We start from the raw sequence: 20993 nt of genomic DNA, 5'->3' as shown, positions 1-20993 counted from the left end.
TCCGATTTCCCTCTCACTTTTCTTCCACCTCACATCTCAACAGAGGAAAAACTCTTGACGGTAGCTGCATCATTAAAAACATTCACAGCGGAAAAAAATCCCCCCCGACGTTGTGGGTGGAGAGCAGCTGCACTCAAAAACACAGGAGGACAGAAGTGATTCTTTCTTCCTGAAGTGGTTACCTCTCTCTGAGGAGGGGGCGGAACTGTATGTGGCATTGAAAGGAGATGAAAAACCATTTGCACCTTCTGTTCACGTGAATATTTTCTGCAAAGGACTCTGAGGAGGAGGAACACAAGGACCACGGTGAGGAAGTATTTATGCCAAAGGACTCCTGTTTCCACACAACTCTCCATCTCCTCCCCGTTGATTCAGACTCCATCAAGGGAAGAAAGTGAGCAGAGCAGCAATAACAGCATCACCCCGACGGAGGAAGGAAGAAAGAAAAGAGAGTGGGCGATGAGGAGGAGGAAACAAGAGGGACGCGAGGGGAAGAGCGCATTGCAGCAGCGCGAGAAATCCAGAAAAAAACAACCCACCTTTGGGGAGAGAGTCGGTCTGCAGGAGTCTCACTCTGAAATAAAAGTAGACTCTGTTTTCCTCGGCCGCCGTGTGCAGCTGCATCAAAGCAAAGCCTAGCAGGCGGGGATTCAGCTGTGTCGGGGCAATCAGCAGCCTTTTCAGCGGCTCATATGCTTTTATGCCCTCCACTATGTAAACTACAAGTAGAAAATTGGGTGAACTGTTCCCATCAGCCTAATGTACTATGTGCATTACAGCTAACACAGCTTTCAGCCGCTGTATGGAAACACAGACCCACGACTCATAATGTGAGACAGAAACATGTGAGGAGAATTCACCACGATGGACTGGTCTGACCTTTAACCCTTCACAAAAATATCACTGTATCCTCACACAGCTCATACGTATCGGTCAATGCAATATCTTACAAAAAGTTTTATTCATTAGTTTTCAACAAAAGTCCAGCAACATGTATCGATTTCTGCTCAAAGACATTCTTTTCAAAATAACAGGAAATAACTTAGTTAAGTTTAGAAAAAGAGAGTGAAATATTAAGCTAAGTTTTAGCAACACAACTACTTTGTAAGATGGTTTGTTTTTTAGTTAAATAGCTACAATAGTTCCATTTCTGACTCACGCTGTATGCAAACATTATGGAATGGCTGAAAACCTCATTCCACAACTAGAGCCAATGATCTGGTCTAAACTGAGTGCATAACCCTGGATAAAATACCTTCCCCTTAAAACAGAATTCAGAGTGCAGTTTAGTTGTAGGGAACGTATTTTTGTAGGCTATTATTTCTTATCATTCTTTTATTGGAACTGAGGAGCTTTGATCGAACCTTAAAAAACAGCCGGATCAAAAGTGCACTTCTGTGCTCAAACCCTCTCATCCTGTCGGCTGAAAAGGTTCCTCTAACAACTTAGTATCTGGCTCCTTTGTGGAGGCTGGAAACTGTGGATTCACAGCAGTTAAGAAACAGCAGGGCGCCTCAGACTGCAGAACAAATACTGCAAATATATACTTTAAAAACACTCCTGCAGCACAATTCACTGTGGAAGAACTATGAGTTTAGAAACAACCTGAGAACCTGAGAACTGTAGCTCAGAGAGCCAGATGAAGTAGAGAGCTATTATTGGTAAAGGTTTTAATGTAACACACATGATGAAGGAGTGGACTGATATGTTTCTGTGAATGTTTTGACACTGTTTTGGCTTTTATGTTAAGATGTCAGCCATATTATCCAGAATGCAACAGTGGTTTTGTTGCTGCAGATTTGTTTTCTTGTGCAGCATAAAGTGAACTCAAGCTGTGCCAAACAACAAGGCTAAAACAAACTCTTTAAAATCCACCTTTCAAGCTTACGGGCTGTGAATATTTTATTCTCAGAGATTGATTTGAGTTATTCCTTTAACTCTTCATGCAGAAAACTCTGAAGCTCAAGCCTTACCTGAACTAAACCCTGCATACCTGGACAAATAAACAAAATAAAAGTGGCTGACTGCTTTATTGGGCTCCTAAACCTCCACAAACAGTCCGGCACTCGTTTCATTTTGGAGTCGACAGCCGTGGGAGTGAAGGATGGATGTGAGGAGAGGAGTGGACTGATAGAAAAGGGGCTGCGAGTGATTCATCTTCCTGAGCAGGAGCTTGGTCAGGTGGACACAGAAGTAGCAGGACACGTCTGCTGTTTAATCAATAGAAAGTCCACCTGAAGACGAGGCTGAACGAGACCAAGAAATATATATATATAGAGAGAGAGAGAGAGAGAGAGAGAGAGAGAGAGAGAGAAGCTCAGAATGAAGAAGAAGATTTGTGTAAAGAGAGAGAGAGAGAGAGACATCAAGAGAGGAATGAAGCCACAAGAGAGCAGCTTCAGTAAACAGAGAATAAACGACAGAGATGAATGTGGAACGTGTGACGAGAAGAAGAGCAGGAGACGGCCAGAATTAGAGCGTTTAACATGCGAGGTGTCGGGGAATCGAGCTCCCGATCCGTCTTTTTAAAGTGCAGCGATGAAACCCTCATTCATCATCACGCTGCCAGGACACAACTAAAGAAAAGAAAAGTGGCGGATTACAACGCCCCTGTCTTTTTATCCCCCTCTCCTCCTGGGGACGGAAGCAAAGAGTTCCTGACTTTGTGAAAGGCAGGAGGAAGATAGAGGGAGCGCTTGATTAAGTAATTCCCTGTTTACTGCTGCCGACTCATCCGTCATACGCGCCGTTTGCTTAACAACTCTTGAAAATGGAAGTGCTTAGCAATTAAGATTGAATTGCAGAACGGAGAAGAGTCGGGGTTCAAATTATATGTGACGCAGTAAAGGAGGCTATTAATTTGGGTTCAAAGAGAGCGCGGCCGGAGGGGGGGGGTAAAGGGAGGCACTAAAGCGTGTCACGCTGATTCAGAGTGCATTCTATATCGGAAAGTCTGCTTCCAAACATAATCAGCTCTCTGCAGACAACACCTGACATAAAACCAAAGGTGCCCTCTGCTGAATCTGCACACGTCGACACGACAGAGTGAGACGTGATTAATTCAGGGTTCATCAGCGGAGGGAAGAAAGACTTTGTGGAATCAAAGTTGTGATTGAAGCCTCCCTCTTCTGTCTCAAAGCAGCAGATCAAAGCTTCCTGGATTCAGTGGAGCATGAATCAGGCCTCCACCTGCATTCAGCTTCTGCTTCAATTCACCACACAACATCCGAAATAACAATTCAGGGTTCTGAGGACACGAGGGACAAATCTAGAGACTTTACATATAAATGTGAGGGAGCTCCGATCGAATGGCCAACAATTGATATCAGAAAAGTTGATCAGAAGATGCGAAACATGCAGGATTATTTCTCTACGTAGGCTGGTTTCATCTGGCATTTGTAGCAATACCTATGAAAACATAATGGGCCGTTATTGGTACATATCCCACAAAATGATATCGTGTGTAATCCACATTATCATGAACAAGGAAGTATAAAGACCGCTAAAGAGTCACTAAGAAGTCCACGTTGATGTATTTGTCACGTAACTTGTAACTTGTACTTCAGTAACGACACTTCTGTAGTTTTTTTAACACAGAGACCTAAAGGAGATCATTTTCTAAACCTAACGAAAAGCTTTGTTTTCAAATCCAAAAGTTTAGTTTATGAATTCCAACAAAAAGTCCCTCCAACAAAATTCAGCCCAGCAGCAAGCAAAACTGTTGGATTTTGCTAACAAAGGTAACATTTTTACACTTTAATTAATTTCTAACTTTATTTTACGAACAATAAAACACTTTTGATTGCAGTGTGGAAAGCTTTAGCCTTCAACCTATTCTCTTTAATAATTCCAATACTAAAGTGATTACATAATAAAAAGGCAGAAAAGTAACTTTATAACTTTAATCATCAGCTCGATAAATTCCTCAATATTTATACCTCAACATTTTAACCACACATGATTTTCCGTCTCTAATTTAAAGGATGGAGGGATATAAACGCTGCCGTGCATCGTAAATATGTTTTATTTGAATGCAGCATGAATAAACTGATACAGAGCCCTCACCCAGCAGCTGATAAAGAGAACACATTCTACACGTTCAGGTCCTTTAAATGAAGACGTCAGGTAGAAGCCGTTGACTTTAGAGCCGTTCCAGTGAGTAACTAAACCACAAACCAGTGTGGAGGCGGAAGGATGTGCCTTTAATCTGGCTTTAGAGCCGCCACAATTAATGCACTGTTATGAATCATTTATAGGAAAAACAGTAAACTGAGACAGGTTTGACTCCGTCAGCAGCAGAGCCCATAAAAAAGGAGCCGATTTATAGAGACCATTAAACAAAGAACTCAAAAAGGTGCACTAGAGCTTCACCAGTCACAGCGATCCATCACAGCCGCTCCAGAGTTCTGCTTACAGATACGTCTGATTGAGAGGAAAGTAATGTTTTATCGCCAGCCAAAAAAAACCCAAAAAACTCCCTTTTGGCTCTTGTCAGTTTTGCACATCTCCTGTTCTTTTCTTAACGGACGGGCTTTGAAATCCTCCACCTGTGGTGCCTCTGACACAGAAGGAGTCTGTGGCAGCGGAGGAAGAGGAGGATGTCTGGAGGTGGCTCAGGTCTTTTTAGTCTCCGTCACATTCCCGTGCCAGCCGGCTGTCCGGGGGTCCCTGGAGGCCCCGGAGCCTCCGCACTAGATCACAGGGAGTGTCAGGAACACACAGCGAACAGGAACACAGCAGCACGGAGGACTGGCGCTGTCCTCCGTCCTCAGTGTCAAATGGCTGTTGTCAGCAGAGCCGGGGCCACTGTGCTGGATCGGGGCCAGGTCATCTCCTCTCAGAATATTTCATGGCTGCGAGGTCGTTGTGCTGCATCAGAGGGTTTAGCAGCCTCAGCCAGCACAAAGTCACCACTGTGGGGTTTCATTCTTAATGCTCATCTGAAGCTTACAAATTATGGAACCGTATCTGCTCAATGAGTTATACTTGTTTCTATTATAATTCCGAGCTATTAGCTTCCATAAAATGTATTTTCTGCAGTAATGGATCAAGATAGCGTGTCATGTTTTATAGCTCGGGCTACATGGAGAGGCTCCAAGACAAAACTCAAAGGAGGGGTAGTTAATTAAAAACTTAGAACGACTTAAAGCTACTACGAGGAACTTTCATTTTGTGTTGATTCTGGAGTCCCTGTGGACGAAAGCGGTAGTGTTTCTGAGCACCAGAGCCTCTTTAGAAAACCTCTCATTTACTGCAGCAGAATCCGATGACGAGCTTTAAGAATAACTTTATAGAAACAGACGATCTTCTCTCTGATGGTCTGTTTACTGATGGAGGTCTACAGAGGATCAGGACTAAACTGAGACTGGATCAGGACCAGTTAAAAGTGATATCATGACAAGTAGAGGACAAGCGGACGTCCACAGTTTGTGCTGGAACTGATTTTCATGGTGCAACAAACAAGACAATGAATTATAGCAGAATTACATAATAAATATTCTGAAAACAACAAAAAAAGAACAAATAAACAACCACTTGATTTATCTGCTCTTTCCAAAACACCTACTGAAAATCTCATCAAACCACTGACACCAAACCGGCTGTATTGTTCTGAGAACAAGTGTTTTTTTGTGTAAACAAGATACTCAAATATAATAGCTGTTATATTGTTTTGGCAGCACCTGCAGAGCAGAGCGAGCTCATTGAAATTACCAGAAAAAAGAAAAAGTCAAAACTCTTCAATCTCCTTCAGATCTTACAGGGTGCCAGGATTCCAAATGCATAACCTGTGGAAGAGTATGAGAATCATCTCTGATGTTTGATGAAACTAATCCCAGGCTCAAAACTCATGAAAGAACAAAGACTCGCAGACACACCAGGTGCTCAGGGATAACTCAGGATCTCTCAGAGATATGCAGACATTGGAAAACATTCATTTAGTTTCACCTGCAGGTTACCTTCTTCTGACAACTACAAATCACAGGACAGAAGAAAGGCAATCAGAGGGACTGAGAGAAGAGATGGACTCACAGAGAGAGAGAGCTGAAGTTAAACACAGCCTAACACCACAGATTATCCTGTAATGTAACGTAGTGTTTATTCTCTCCGTCATCTGAGCCGCCTTAACGGACGGGAGAACATCTTCAGCAAAGTCAAAGACGGGTGGGCTCGACCCCGCCGTCACCGCCAATGTTGGTACATCGCCAACGGTGACTGGGCGCCACGCCAGCAAGGGGCGAGCAGTCCAAGCTGCAAGGGGTATTGAGGGGTGGCTGGAACGGGTCGTTGCTATGTATGATATGTAATATACTACTGATTGTAAGTCGCTTTGGATAAAAGCGTCTGCTAAATGACTGTAATGTAAATGTAAATGTAATGTTGCGGGGCATCAAGGGTGGCTGGGACCGTTTTTTGGGGGGCATCGATTGTTCCTTGGCAGGGTGGTTGTGGGGCCTGATTGCTGTGGGGCATGAAGGGTGGCTGGACCTTGTTGTTAAGGGGTATAGGACGTTGCTTGGCTGGGCTTTAGAGGGGTATGGAGCTGGGTTGTTGTGGGGCATTGAGGGTTACTGGGACAGATTGTTTTGGGCTATCAAGGGTAACTGGGGCCTTTTTTTGTGGGGAATCTAGAGTAGCAGGGTCTGGTTGTTGTGGAGCATCGAGGGTGTCTTGGCTGGGTTTCTGAGGGGTATGGCGCTGGGTTGTTGTGGGGCATTGAGGGTAACTGCATGGGACAGATTGTTTTGGAGTATCAAGGGTGGCTGGGATAGGTTATGTGGGGCAACGATAGAACCAGGGTCGGGTTGTTGCAGGGCATCGAGGGCAGCTAGCCCGGGTTTTTGTGGAATTTAGAGGATAACTGGTCTGGGTTGTTGTGGGGCATTAAGAGAAGGTGGACCAGGTTCTTGAGGTGCAGAGAAGGTAACAGGGTTGTTGTGGGGTATAGAAGGTAACAGGGTTGTTGTGGGGTATAGAAGGTAACAGGGTTGTTGTGGGGTATAGAAGGTAACAGGGTTGTTGTGGGGTATAGAAGGTAACAGGGTTGTTGTGGGGTATAGAAGGCTGCTTGGTTGGGCTTCAGAGAGGCATGGCCCTGGGTTGTTTTGGAGCATTGAGGGTGGCTTGGCTGGGTTTTTGTGGGAGATCAAGGGTAACTGGGACGGGTTGTTTTGGGGTATTGAGGCTGGCTGGGACGGGTTAATGCGGGGCAACAATTGAACCTGGGCCAGGTTTTTTGCGGGGCATTAAGAGTGGAAGGGCCAGAGTGTTGTGGAGCTTGGAAGGGGGATGGAACGGAATGTTTTGGGGCATGGAGTGCTGCTGGGCCGATTGTTTGGGGGCCTGAAGGCTGCCTTGGCGGGGTTGTTGTGGGGCATTGAGGGTAACTGGCCAGGTTTCTGTAGGGCATGAATCTTGTGTAGGGTTAGAAATCTGTCAGTCCTCATGTCTGCATTGTGACGGTTTCTGAGCAGCGGTTGAGTTAATAAATGAGTATTTCTCTCCTGTTGTTTCCTCGTCGCTCCCCGAGGGGCATCGTAATTCACCGGAGCAGAAATGAGAAACGAAACCGAGAACGCTGATGAGAAGATGTGTCTACACAACACACACACACACACACACACACACACACACACACACACACACACACACACACACACACACACCTGTCTGTTTGACCCTCGTGCTAATTGCTAGTTTTGCTGCAACGACGTGACGCAAGAATTCATCCGTCTATCTTCATCATCCAGCAACGAGGTTTATGAAAAGACAGAAACACTGTGGTGATGCTAGAGGAGGTCAATGAAGCCTTGTGGGTTGTGTAATTGTTTTTGGACGGCACTGCAGCTTTTTAGCCTCTTTTAACTCAATGTTTTCTGCTCTTTAGCTCAATCTTATTTCCACAGACCAAACAAGAGAGGAAATGTTGGACAGAAATAAACGCTTATGTAGCTTCGGGTGGTAAATCGCAGCTGTTTGCTAACACATTCCCCTGAACTTTTATTAGCTGAGAATATATGAGGTGTGTGTGTGTGTGTGTGTGTGTGTGTGTGTGTGTGTGTGTGTGTGTGTGTGTGTGTGTGTTTTTTTATCTTGTTTTTGGAGTTTTTCTTCTCTCAAGTAGTAAAAAACAAAATGCAGCTTTCACTAAAACACGATAGGCTCATATAACATTTGAAACGTTCCCAGTGTTGCGTTTGGAGGTCGTGTAGAGATGAGCGGCGACGTTTTCTCTGGTTTTCATTTTCTTTTAACATTTCCAGCAGAGTGATTCGTCCTTCAAACATAAAACACATCTTCACATTATCTCCTGCCTGATGTGGCGACACCTCCATCCTCTAAATGAAGACTGTGAAATGTGTTTGACGGCTCCAAAAAAACAACATGTTTTCTTTCTTTAAAACAGTAATATATTTGTCATTTTTAGAAACACTGTAGGCTGGGACCTCAGCCATGTTTTTTAAAAAGGGGGCTTGACTGAAGCTGCTCATAGTGGCGGGTGATGAATGAGGCGGCTGGCCAACACTAGCAGAAGCAATCTGCTGTGAGCGGGGGGGCAGACATTTACTCCGCCATCAAAACATCCAGCCGCTGATTTACACATCGCCGCAAAGTGCTCCGCTTCCTCCAGACTGAAGCTACCTGGGGGTCCTTCTGCATTCTGTGATGGGAAAATATGAAAACAGGCCCAACACACTTTCCATTTAGGTTTAGGTTAAGAAACCAGACAGGTGATGTGGTGGTGGGGGGGTGACACGGTAACGTTACCTCCTGTAGTGGAATGAATGCACAAAGGAGAGTGTATGTGCCTGGAGCTCATTCATCAGGTCTTACACAGGATTCAGTTTGAGTAAGACGGGAGGGGAGGAGGGTCAAATTACAGAAGAAGAGTGTTTGAAGACGGTCGCTGAAGAAGAAGAAGAAGAAGAAGAAGAAGAAGAAGAAGAAAATAAAGAAGAAGAAGGAGAAGAAGAGAAAGAAGACAAGAAGAAAATAAAGAAGAAGAAGAAGAAAAATTATGTTACAACTATTAGAAGTACTTTCACACATAATATACAAATATTATGCAGCGAAAAAGCTACATCTTTTTTTCTAAAATAGGTGAATTATTTGGAGCTTTCGCACCGTGAATAAAGTCAAACAAATCTCGTTGTGTGATAGCAACATATTCAAAATGTACACTAAGTGTACAACAACATCATGCTGTATTGAAGAAGACTTGAAACTAGAGATTGAGACCATAAACTCATGTTTACAATGTTTACTGAGGGAATAAATCAAGAGAGAAGTAGAGTCATTTTCTCATAGACTTCTATACAACCAGAGGAGTCGCCCCCTGGTGGACAGCAGAGAGAATGCAGCTTTAACACATGAAGCTGTGACTTCACTTCACACCTGCTGACTTTGTTATCTAAGTCGTTCCTGTAAAACTTCCCCTCAGTGAGTCCACAACTTGCTTTAAGTCGGTTTAGTTTTTAATGAAAGTTCCAACGGTAAACGTCGCTCTGAACATCCTGCTACGTTAATTTGAACTGGAATGTCAGTTCTACTTCTATTCTATTTCTATTTCTCTCTCTCTCTCACACACACACACACACACACACACACACACACACACACACACACACACACACACACACACATTGCACTATAGCAGCCCCACAGAGCCTCCTTTCAGCTGCAGTGTAACGGGGGAGCGGTGGAGTAAAAGAGGGCAAAGGGAGGGAAAAGTGCGGTGAAGTGCGGAAAAAAAACAGCCAGAGACCGAAGTCCTCAAAAGGAGCTCTAATGGACCTCCAGACCGAGGTGGGGGGGAACGAAAAAACATGAAAGGAGGAACAGGTACCGCAGCAACGCTTTGAGGTCGCTTCTTTATATTGAAAAAAGTGTGTCCAGTATGTGTGTGTGTGAAGAGAAGCAGACTGTCCATCCAATGCATAGGTGATGTTTATAATGAACGTTCTGCAGGCTTCCCATCGCTCCCAACCTGCTGGACAAATACAGTGTGTGTGCACGTGTGTGTGCACGTGTGTGTGCACGTGTGTGTGCACGCTCGGCTGCTTATCTCCATCATGCAGACGTTTGTCCTCTGGTCCTCCATCACTTCACTTCCTTGTTAACAGGCTGCACGCTCGCCGGAGAGACACGTGAGTCTGAGCGGTTAACGAGACGCCGCCTCGGAGACGCCTCAGAGACACCTCGGAGACGCCACTCAGAGACGCCAGAGACGCCACCTCAGAGACGCCACCTCAGCTCGTTTGATGTTTCAGAATAAGAGACAAATGTGTTTTTTCTATTACTCAGGATTGATTTAAGGAGACACAGTTGAATCTCATTTCCTCTCCGGCTTAATCCAACATTTCAATTTACTCCGCCTTTCATCTGCCGAAAAAAAAAAAGTGATAGACATTTGTACAATAAATAATTCACACGGTTGTGATTAAACTCTGTCTCTGTGTTGTGGGAGGGAGGCGTGGTGTTGGCGTTCGGCGCCCGTTGAGTCCACTGTCTCCGTTCATGGCGGGACATTAATCACTGTCACATGCTCCGCTCTGTCTCCGTCAGCCTCCGTCTGAAGCAGACCCTCCTGCCCCCGCCGAGGGCCACTTCTATCGCCATAGTAACCGGAGCCCACCGCCAACCAGACCCGGCAGCGCTGTGGAGGTGGTGGAGCACAAAGGACGTGTTTACGGTGGAGCGTCTGAAGCTTCAGGGGGCAGAACTTAAAAGATCCAAACTTCCTGTTCCACTTTGTTGACTTAAAGTGGAAGATTTCTTTTTTAATAAATGTCTTTGAGGTCACCGTTAGACATGATCGTTTCATCAATACTAGTACTCTAATCGATGCTGACTATCAGTTTGGTTCCTTATCGATACTCGTATCGGTTCTTTTTGATTATATTGAGAGGAAAAAAAGATAATTAATTAGAAAAGAATCAACATTTCTCTATTGGTCTTGAATGTAAACAAATATCTCTTGAGCAGCAAAACAAGAAGTTCTTAAATCCTTAAAACACATCCAGCTAATGAACTAAGTGATGCTCTTTCATTGATGATCCCGTTAACTCCAGCCTGCATCAACACTCATTAGAACCGGTTCCTGTTTAGAACCGGGTTTCGGAGGTAACACACTGGTGAGTCTCTGGCCCCCTGATGAAAGTACTGCAGTATTTATATACTCGCAGTATTATGAGTCTGCATGGGGCCGTTCACATGCTGCGTTTTCTTTTTGCACCTGCAAATCCGTTGTTGTAAATGTAGAAAGACTGAAGGCCGCTCCAGAGAAGCACAGGTGTTCACAAGCTCACATAAAAAAAAAAAACCCTGAGATTAAGAATAGTGAAGTCCACGCTGCATGTCATGTGAACAGGAACAACCAACACCAGCTGGTAGATTTCTCTTTCCACAAACATCAGTAAATATATGGAGGAGAAGTGAATCATTTTAGAGCTTCACCATCTATCATCTATGTTATTTGCTTTTTTACTTACTTCAGTCTTTCCATCAAACAATGGAAAAACATCTGGTTGGAAGTCAAACTGAAGATAAAACTGATGGTAAATGTATTTGTTCTTTTCTAGTCTTCAGACCACCCTTGTGATTCACCCATTCCAACACTGATGGCACCTGCAAGATCAAACGTCCGATCCTCTGACTGAAGGACCACCCACTCTACCACCGAGCCACAGACACACATGAGATGACCGATGAAGCAGTGAAGCTGCTGTGAGGGATTTACTGTGCTGGAAATCCCCTTACCCTTTGTTGTGACTTTATTTAGTGTAGTCAGAGAGTCTTATACTAAATCACCACAACTTCATCATAATCGTAGCACGTAGCAGCTCTGGTTGCTTTGTAACGTCAGCAATAACAGGAGCAAAACACGACCAAGCACCTTGGAGAAAAAGGATGAATGCGGTTTTTAGATGCAACGTGTGCAACATAGAAAAGATTTTTCTACGTTGCATACAAAACAAAAATGGAATTATGCACAAATTTCTGAAGTTCTTGTATCAACAGCGAGACTCCAGATTGCTAATTTCTGTGTTTCCGTTGTTTTTACTCAAATATAAATTCTAAATCATGTAAAATAACTTTATGCATTTGTTCCACCTGTTAGTGGTTTCTCTGGAGCACTGCATCCGTCAAACATCAGATGAGGCTCTTATTGTGAAGGGTCTCCACTCAAAGTGTTTGCTGCTACACTCATTCCACAGACATGTGGTCGCATAGGTTCTCCATGTTAACTAATGAGCTCCTAATTAAAGCTTCTCCTGCAGCACCATCCCTCTCTGCGAGCCTCAGCTCCACATACTGAGCCCTGCAGCTCACACGCATCAGGAATCACAAATCAGCCACTTTGGTGGAGAAAAACTCAGCTCGGTCTGTTGGCTGAAGACCAGGAGATTTCTGGCGAGAGCCGAACAAAAAGGTCAAAAGACGGAGCGGAATAATTCCTCCTGAGCGTCTGGCAGGTTAAGCTGCAGTACGGCTAGCTGCTCATTGCTACGCAGGTCAAAGAGGAGAACGCTATCACACCGCCGCCGCTGGATCACCGCCCGGTCCGACTCTCTGTGAGGGTTTTCAGATGCTTTGGCTTCCCAACAAAAGAGTCTCCGTCTCTGTTATTGCTTCTCTTTGTTGCTCATTGCTCGATTCAGAATGTCGCCGAGGCTCGGACACAAACACGCAACCTGAACGCTGAAGAGAAAAATTGACCCTGAAAAGCAGATTGTAGGAGAAAGAATCACTGCTCATTCTTGAAGACTACACATAAGAGACGATGCTATCTGTTGTGTTTCACTGAGACGGTATAGAACATATTGAAAGCAAAAGGTTTTGTTTCTCAGAGTCCAGTGAGGACATAAGTAATCATCAGACATGCAGGCGTTGTGTCTTTGGGTCAGGGCCGCTGATAACACATGCAGCGACGGACGTCTGGATCCTAACAGGAGAGATGAATTTGTAACAGAAAAAGGAAATAGGAGATGATTAAAATGATAAAGAAGGTTATGGAAGCGGCCCCAGCAGTGTGTCTGCGTTCTGCAGCTGCTTCACGTCCACGTCGTGTTCCCCGCGAGTTCAAAGGCTGTTTGTGATGAATCCTCCGCTCTGCTGCTGACTGTGAGCTGACATCTGAGAACACGTCAAGAGCAGGACGAGGTGCTCCACAGTAGAGGAACAAATGGGAAACAGTTTGTTTTAGGAGTACAAGAAGAATTCTCACGTCCAGATCAATCAAAAACTAATTCAATCACCTTCACTGGGAATTTAGACAATATGATTTAAACTGAGAAGAGCCAAAACAACCAACATCACCTGAAGTTCAACCAACCGTTCAGCGAGGAGAGGTTCATCAAATTCAACTTGTCGATTGTGCAATATGGTGACCAACGACAAGCAATTCAAAAACTCAAAACAAACACAACAATGGAAACGTGCTGAAAATGAATAATAAAATATGCTGCAGAAAAGCCAAGAACTTGCTGATAGGATCCGTCCCAGCTCCTGTTTATCTCGATATCTTCCTGATCCACAATCATTTCCTCTGAACTCTGTCAAGTTCTGCATGAAGTTTGAAGCATACAGAACAGTAAACAAATGAACATTCATTGGTGTAATGTGTTTGCTTCCTCATGTTGGATCAGTTCTGATTTGTTTGATGAATGATTTTAGTACGGAGGCTGACGTCACGCTACAGCGGCTCAAACGTTTCTAGTAGGAAAATCGAGCTGCAGCTTCAGAAAAGATGTCGTTTCAAAAATACAAAACAACAACAGAAACGTGCTGCAAATGAAAAAAACAAACAAACTGGAAGCCAAACGCTCAAACAATGCATTAACAGCAAATAAAGAATGATGCAAAGTCAAAAACAGAAAAATCCTGAAAACAAATGCAACAGAAAACGCTGCATATTGTGTCAACACAGCAGAAGAGAGACCAGATGAGAGTCTGTGTAAAGACGCCACAAATAAAAGGTAAATATTCTTTTCTTTACATTTTATAAGTCTTTAACAATATTATAAAAGATCTACGTGTAAAAAACAGAATACGCACCTGGAGAACTTGATGGATATGAGAGTTTCTCTGTTGCATTTTGTGTGTTATTGACTTTGCAATGTTTCAGTATTTGCTGTTTCTGCAACATGTTTTATCATTTGCTTCACATTTCAGATTTTCTACTGTGTTTTTGAACTGACATTGTTTCTGAAGCTGCAAACAGTTTCCCATAAGAGAAATGTTTGAGCCGCTGTAGCGTGTTTAGCTTTCATCGACCTCCGTACTAAAATCATTCATGAAGCAGATCAGAACTGAGCCCACATGAAGAACAACACCAATGAATTGTATGACAGTTATTGCAACGTTTATCAGAAGCGTTTTTAGGTCATAAACTCGTTTTCTGTTGTGTCAGGATTCAGAGAAGATGAATATGTATCAGATAAAGAGCTGAGACTAAATCCATTCAGAGAAACATAGAAAGCATCGAGTGTTTTCTCTCCTCTCCAGTGAATTTATCCAAACTGTAGCGTTGCATTTCCACAGCCAGCATCTGACAAGGTGACAACTGCTCTCATCATCTTTAGTGCTGCAGAATCATTAGGCTCACGCTGCAAATCGCAGCCTGACATGTGGTCGTCCAATTATACGTGCCCTACGGGGACAGGGGCTTGTGGGTAAAAAAACCCAGCTGCCTGCTAGCGCTAACTGCTGGTTTCCCAGCTATTACTGCATACATATGAAGCAGACACACCTATGTGCACACATGGACACTAACACATGCATATGCAATCTGACAAACAGGTGTATTCTCACACAGCAGACTGCAGACCGTGGGGATGCATGAGCTCTCTAACGAGCCGGTTATACGAGCTACCGGAGGCAGTTCATCAAATCTGATACTGGAAACAAACCAATTCTAATAAAACTTTCGGTAAACACGTCAGGGACTCAGATCTGCTTTAGCTAATAACCCTCCAAACCCACTGGTGATGCTCAGATGACAAACTGAATCATGGCAGCCTCTCACATAATCCCAAACTCAATAAACTGGTGAGGATTGTTATAAAATCCTTATTTTCTTCCTGTCAGAGTGTAAAATAAATGGCAGTGTGTCCTAATCCGAGCTCTGTTCGGAGGGCTTACTGCAGACCTATTACTTCACAGAGCACAGAGTCCAGACAGGAGTTTAGCTCTCACCCTGTGACTCCATTTGGAAGAGATAGAACCATCTCAGAGGAGCAGTGGGGTAAAATGAGCTGTATTTCTCCAGGCACTGCTCGATGGGGCAAAGTCAAATACCTGAGACCAAGAGGGAGCTGAACGGTTTGATGAGGACCCTTAAAGACATTTTACACAGTTCTTTCTTTGGAATATTATCATTTGGATCTCATGTTTACAGTGTTTATGATGATCGAAGCCACACAATAAAGGAATATGTATACAATTACCACATTTATGTCAGAATGGGGCTTCTGTCAACATCAACATGATCTGTTTGTGTGTTATATGGCAAACGTTTTGTCCAAATACCCACATTTCTAAATCGTCTGGACACAAATTGGACAAAATTGGAGCAATTATCAAGCGAGGGGCAGGTCTTAAGGAGGCCGATGGACACAAAACGGGCGACTTTCCTTTTCTAATCAATTCCTATTTTGTTCTACACAACTTTTGTGAAGTTCACAAAGAAACTGTAAAGGAACAAAAGCATAAAGGCTCTCCAGTACGACAGAGACTTCAGCCACTAGCAGAGCTACGAGTGAGATCTTTTAAACTTTGATATGTGAGAGAGAAAGATGGACCTGCAGCGGTGGAACTAAGTTCAAACAATCAAACCTTTTTTTCTACGGAATGTTTCTTTTTGAGTTTATAGAGGACGATCTTAAGTATCAAGCCCGACCTTTTACTATTAAAGAGCACTATAATACTCTGTCGTATTCTCTGTAACTAGGCAACCAATCTACTTCCTGTTTACACCGGCACCCTCATGCCCAGTGTGCGTGAATAGTCATGTACTATTTGTTTTCAGGCGTGTTAGCGTGGATGGAAATCATCTCTACAACGATGCTGAAACGCCCGTGTGGACGGAGATGGTTTTGGTTTTTAGAGCCCTGTTTGTAGATGGGGATGTTTTAATGTGGAGCTTCAGACTGTAACATCAGAGAGGACCTGAGAGCCGGTCCAGCTCACAGAGCCGGTGGGTCAGGTTGGTATTAAAGCGGTGGACAATGTTCCCACCGTCTCCACAAAGGACTCCACACCCCGTCCTCCAACCCCAGTCCTCCGGGTCACATCCAGCCTTGAATAAGCCTCCTTCCCTAAAGCTTCTAGGGGTTTCAGCCATGCGTCCAGAGCATCAATGGGAATAGTGTCCCCCCCCCCACAATGGCCAAATCAACTGTGGGAGCACTCTCTCCTCCTCTTGCACCCCTTTTTATCCTCCCTCCGCTCAGACCTTTTCTTGGGCTGAACGGAGGAGGGAGGAGGGGCCGGAGAGAAAAAAGCCAACATGCCTTCACGTCCGCTTCGCACGCACACAAAAGAGAAAAATCAAATTGCTCAGACATGCACGCATGCGCACAAGAAGGTATGAGCGCATGCTTTAACACACACCTCGTCTAAAGACCGAGGGGGACAACAATGAGAATGTGTGAGACGCTGAATAGTCTTCAGGACAAAACACCTCCAGTTTAAGAAATGTCCTTCAGATGACCAGCAGAGGAGAAACACTTTATGTTCTCTAGATGCTTCTCAGCAGCCGGGGAAACTTTGATTATGAGCAAAGACACGACGCCAAACCAGGGCTGCAACACGTCAGTGTTTCAGTTTTTGAATCATCCGTCAATATTGTGAATTAATTGGTTAATCGTTCAGCAGAAAATTGTTCCCAGAGACATTTTCATCCAAACATATTGAATTCACAGAGAAATAAAACCGAAAAAAGCTGCAAATCTTCACCTTTAAGAGGCTGGAAACAACAAGTGGTTGTCATTGATGCCTCATAAATGCCCTCAATGATAAACTGATAAATTGATTTAAGGCGGCATCAAATTTATATTTTCAATGTCTGTTGTTTATTTTCTTGATTATAAGATGAATTCTTTTGGTCTTAAAATGTCAGAAAACGTTTCCCAAACCCAAGAGAACGTCCTCAAATGTCTTGTTTTGTTCACAACTCAAAGAAACTCAGTTTGCTGTCCCAGAGGAGGAAAGAAAGCAGAAAATATTAACATTTCTTTTAAATCATTTCTCAAACTGTATTATCGATTATCAGAATAGTTGTGGATTCATTTAATAGTTGCAGCTCTTTTAGAACCACATAAAGAACCATAAAGCGTATGTTTCTCCCTGACAGACAGCTTGTCCTTTTCCATCTCCATTCATTTGTAAAGGTACAGTAATAACAAGACAGGAAGTCGGGGGGGTTGAACACAGGCGATAACGGTCCAGGGACAAATTGAGACTGCTGGGTCGCATCAAGCATTAATTAGTGAGGCTGCAGACGGAGAGCAGAGACGCTGCAGCCGCGTCGGATTTCACAGACGAGCAGGTTGAGTGTTGAGGCGGAGAGAGAGGCCAGGTTACAGACCGACAGCGAGCGCCAAGGCCACGTCTACAGCACTCTGCATCTCAGAAACAATGAGATCCTGGAGGGGGGGCTGGAACCAGACAGACATGGTGGAATTATTCATTTCCACCCACCGGCTCAGACTGTCAAACCTACTCCGCCCCGAACAAAAGACTGAACCAGAAGTCGAAGGCGGATTCTCATCAGGCTGCTGCTGGACGGAGACAGAGTGGATCTGTCAAGTCGCTCACAACAAACACTCAACAACAAAAAAAACACAAATCTGCATGTTTGTGCAGAAGACGAGCGGCTGAGGAATGATTTCATTTCAAATAAAACGAGGTGTGCTGAGGCGTGTGACCTCAATCAGGCTCCGGGAGGGAGAATGCGAAATGTTATCGTTTATGTCGGCACATCGGAGACAGAATCATCTCCATCAGGAGGCAGAGCTTTGTGTTCTGGGTGTGAGGACCTCTGTGAATGTTGAGGACGCTGTTGTCAACGTCACAGCGCAGAAGAAACTGTGATTCCAATATGTGAACGTTATATTTACATAACAGACAGAGACGTGGCTGCAGAGTTCTGAATATATAGAGCCACTTTAAGGAAGCGTCTCTCTACGCTCTCCTTGAAACATCTCGACAAAAAGACAAATGTTTTCTGCTCACAAAGATAATGAGACACAAATTAACTACAAATAAGATCTCAACGACCAGAAAAAGACACTGAATGACCTCAAGGAGACACAAACAGCGATGAAGAGATACAAAGCGACTACAAAGAAGGTCAAGAAGAATCTCTGCTCTCCTTGACATCTTGACAAAAATGCTGCATGTTTTCTGCTCAAGAATTAAAGAGGCACAAAATAGCAGAAAAAGACACTAAAGGACTACACAGAGTACAAAAAGTGCAAATCAAGCAAAAAGACAACAAATTACAACATGACTACAAAAAGGACAAAATGACCCCAGAAAAGCAACAAATAACAGGAGAAAGACACAAAACACTACCAACAGACATTAAAACGACTGCAAAGAGACACAAAATGACCAAAAAAAGGCACAAAATGACCACAGAGAGACAGAATGTCTACAAAAAGCCATGAAACAACTGCAAAGAGACACAAAAGGACAACAAATAAAAGGTCCAGAAGCATCTCTCTGCTCTCCTTGAAACATCTCGACAGCATCGCTGCATGTTTTCCTCTCTCTCTGCATGAGGACAGCTTTGTTTTCTTCCTCAGCGTGTCCTGACCTAATTACCATGTGAATCCTGCTCGAGAAAAGGCCAATTTAAAAGTCTAAAAATCTTCTCCGGCTTCACGTTCTCATGCCGTGCTCAGGGAGCAAAAACAAGATCAATGGTCGCAGAGTCTCTCAGCTGTTCTCCGAGGCATCCGTCCTGTTTTATAAAGCCTGGAAATGCTCTCAAGCAGGATTCAAGAAAAGAGCATGAGGTGTTAGTGGACAGCGTTGTGGTTCATGTGAGCAGAGACAGATGCCCTGGAGGGCTGCTTTGACGAGCTCCACAGGCTGAGTGACAGAATAACAGCAGAAATGTTGTGCTGTAGGAGTCGTCACTTTGGGTTTCGGTCGCTGAAAAAGCTGCAGTTTGAAAATGACAAAGCAGTCAGTCAACACCAGAGAGACGCATTATCTCTCCTTAAAACTTCTAGCTTTATGGACACACAAAGAGACACAAAACAGCTACGAGGAAAGGTCAAGAAGCTTCTCTGCTCTCCTTGAAACATCTTGACAAAAACACGGCATGTTTCTGCTCACAAAATAATGAGACACAAAATAACTACAAAAAAGATCAGAACGACAGAAAATGAGCACAGAGAGACACAGAACAACCACAAAAAAGGCTAAATGACCCCAAAAAGGAAGCAAATTACCACAAAGAGACACAAAACGACTACAAAATGGCAAAATGACCCAAAAAACTAATAGAATGACCACAGAGAGACACAGAACAACCACAAAAAAGGAAAACAAATGACCACAGAGACAGAGAAATGTCCACAAACGGAAGCAAAACGACTACAAAAAGGCAAAAATTACAAAAGAAAAGACACAAATTAACCACAGAGAGACACAGCAGGCCAGTGGCAGACTAACAGCAGAAATGTGGCGCTGTAGGAGTCGTAACTTTGGGGTTTTGGTTGCTGAAAAAGCTGCACTTTGAAATCACAACACAGTCCGTCGACACCTGAAGACCCATTGTTTCTCCTGATAACTTCCATAGCTTCATGGAGCTGAAGGTGACGGTATGAACAGTTATCTCTTTAGAAACACTGGACATCTCAGACCACACGGAACACCGAGTCCTTCTCTTTATCTTGGAGAGGTAACACCAGACGGAGCAGAGGAGAGCTCCAGTTCTCCTCACATTAAACTTTCATCTCCGTTTGTCCCCTCTCAGATGATGCCCGACAACAGAGACCCACACCATAGCGCTGCTTTAAATATGCATCATTAACATTTTGATGAAGAAGCTGCCGGCTCATCTCCTCCACGTCGACCATATTAGTTAATGAAAATGAATCATTTATGTGGACGTCAGATCGCCACGGAGATACCGACCTCTCATCAAAAAACACTTTCACACACAGAAACTACACAAGGACACGAAGGAGAGACGGAGAAAAGAAAGACGGGGAGGTGAATGTGGTTCAAGAGGAGTTTTAGGGGGTTTCAGGTCTCTGCTGCCCCCCCACCAGGACCTGTCAAGAGCCCTCATAAGTTCATCAAAGATGAAAAAACCTGTTTTACATTTGAAAGGACGGACCCAGGACACTAAAACAGCTCTTCAGATCACAAAAGCACTAATCATCCATAAGACAAGCATGTGGGCCCTGACGAAACGTGTTCAGATATATATGAATATTAGTCAAAAGATAGAGGAGGTATGAGACTTTCACACGTGTTGATGAATAAGCAGAATAAAAGTTATGCAAACCGCTGTTCTGAATTCCAGTTAGCTTGAAACAGGGCTGAACAAAGCAGGATTCTGTGGTATGATGTGTCTAGAGGAGTTACATCACTTATTGTCCAGGCAGCAATACGCATGTTTTAAAAAGAAGCAAAGTGGTTTAAAAAATAAAAGCTGCAAAAGAAACTTCTCATGTCATCAGACACGTTTCCCAAAACTCAGTGCGGCCGTGCTCGGGTTTCATGTGAGAGCCGTTTGAGTGCTAATGAATAATAATAAAGCGTCCTTCACTGGCGCTGCTGAAGAGACACCGAGGCTCAATAAATGAAATAAAATGAAATGTGAGAGACGACAAACACGTGAAGCTTCTAAAAGCCTCCTGAAAGAGGTGGATTCATTCAGTGCAGTGAGGGTGATATTTAAAGCCCTGAGAGAAGGAGAGCTGAAGACCTGCAGATAAAACAGCTTGTTCAAAAAGTGCTTGACATTTAAA

Source organism: Anoplopoma fimbria, chromosome 16 (genome assembly GCF_027596085.1).
Source record: "Anoplopoma fimbria isolate UVic2021 breed Golden Eagle Sablefish chromosome 16, Afim_UVic_2022, whole genome shotgun sequence".
NCBI lineage: Eukaryota > Metazoa > Chordata > Actinopteri > Perciformes > Anoplopomatidae > Anoplopoma > Anoplopoma fimbria.
Note: the sequence above shows the minus strand (reverse complement) of the source record.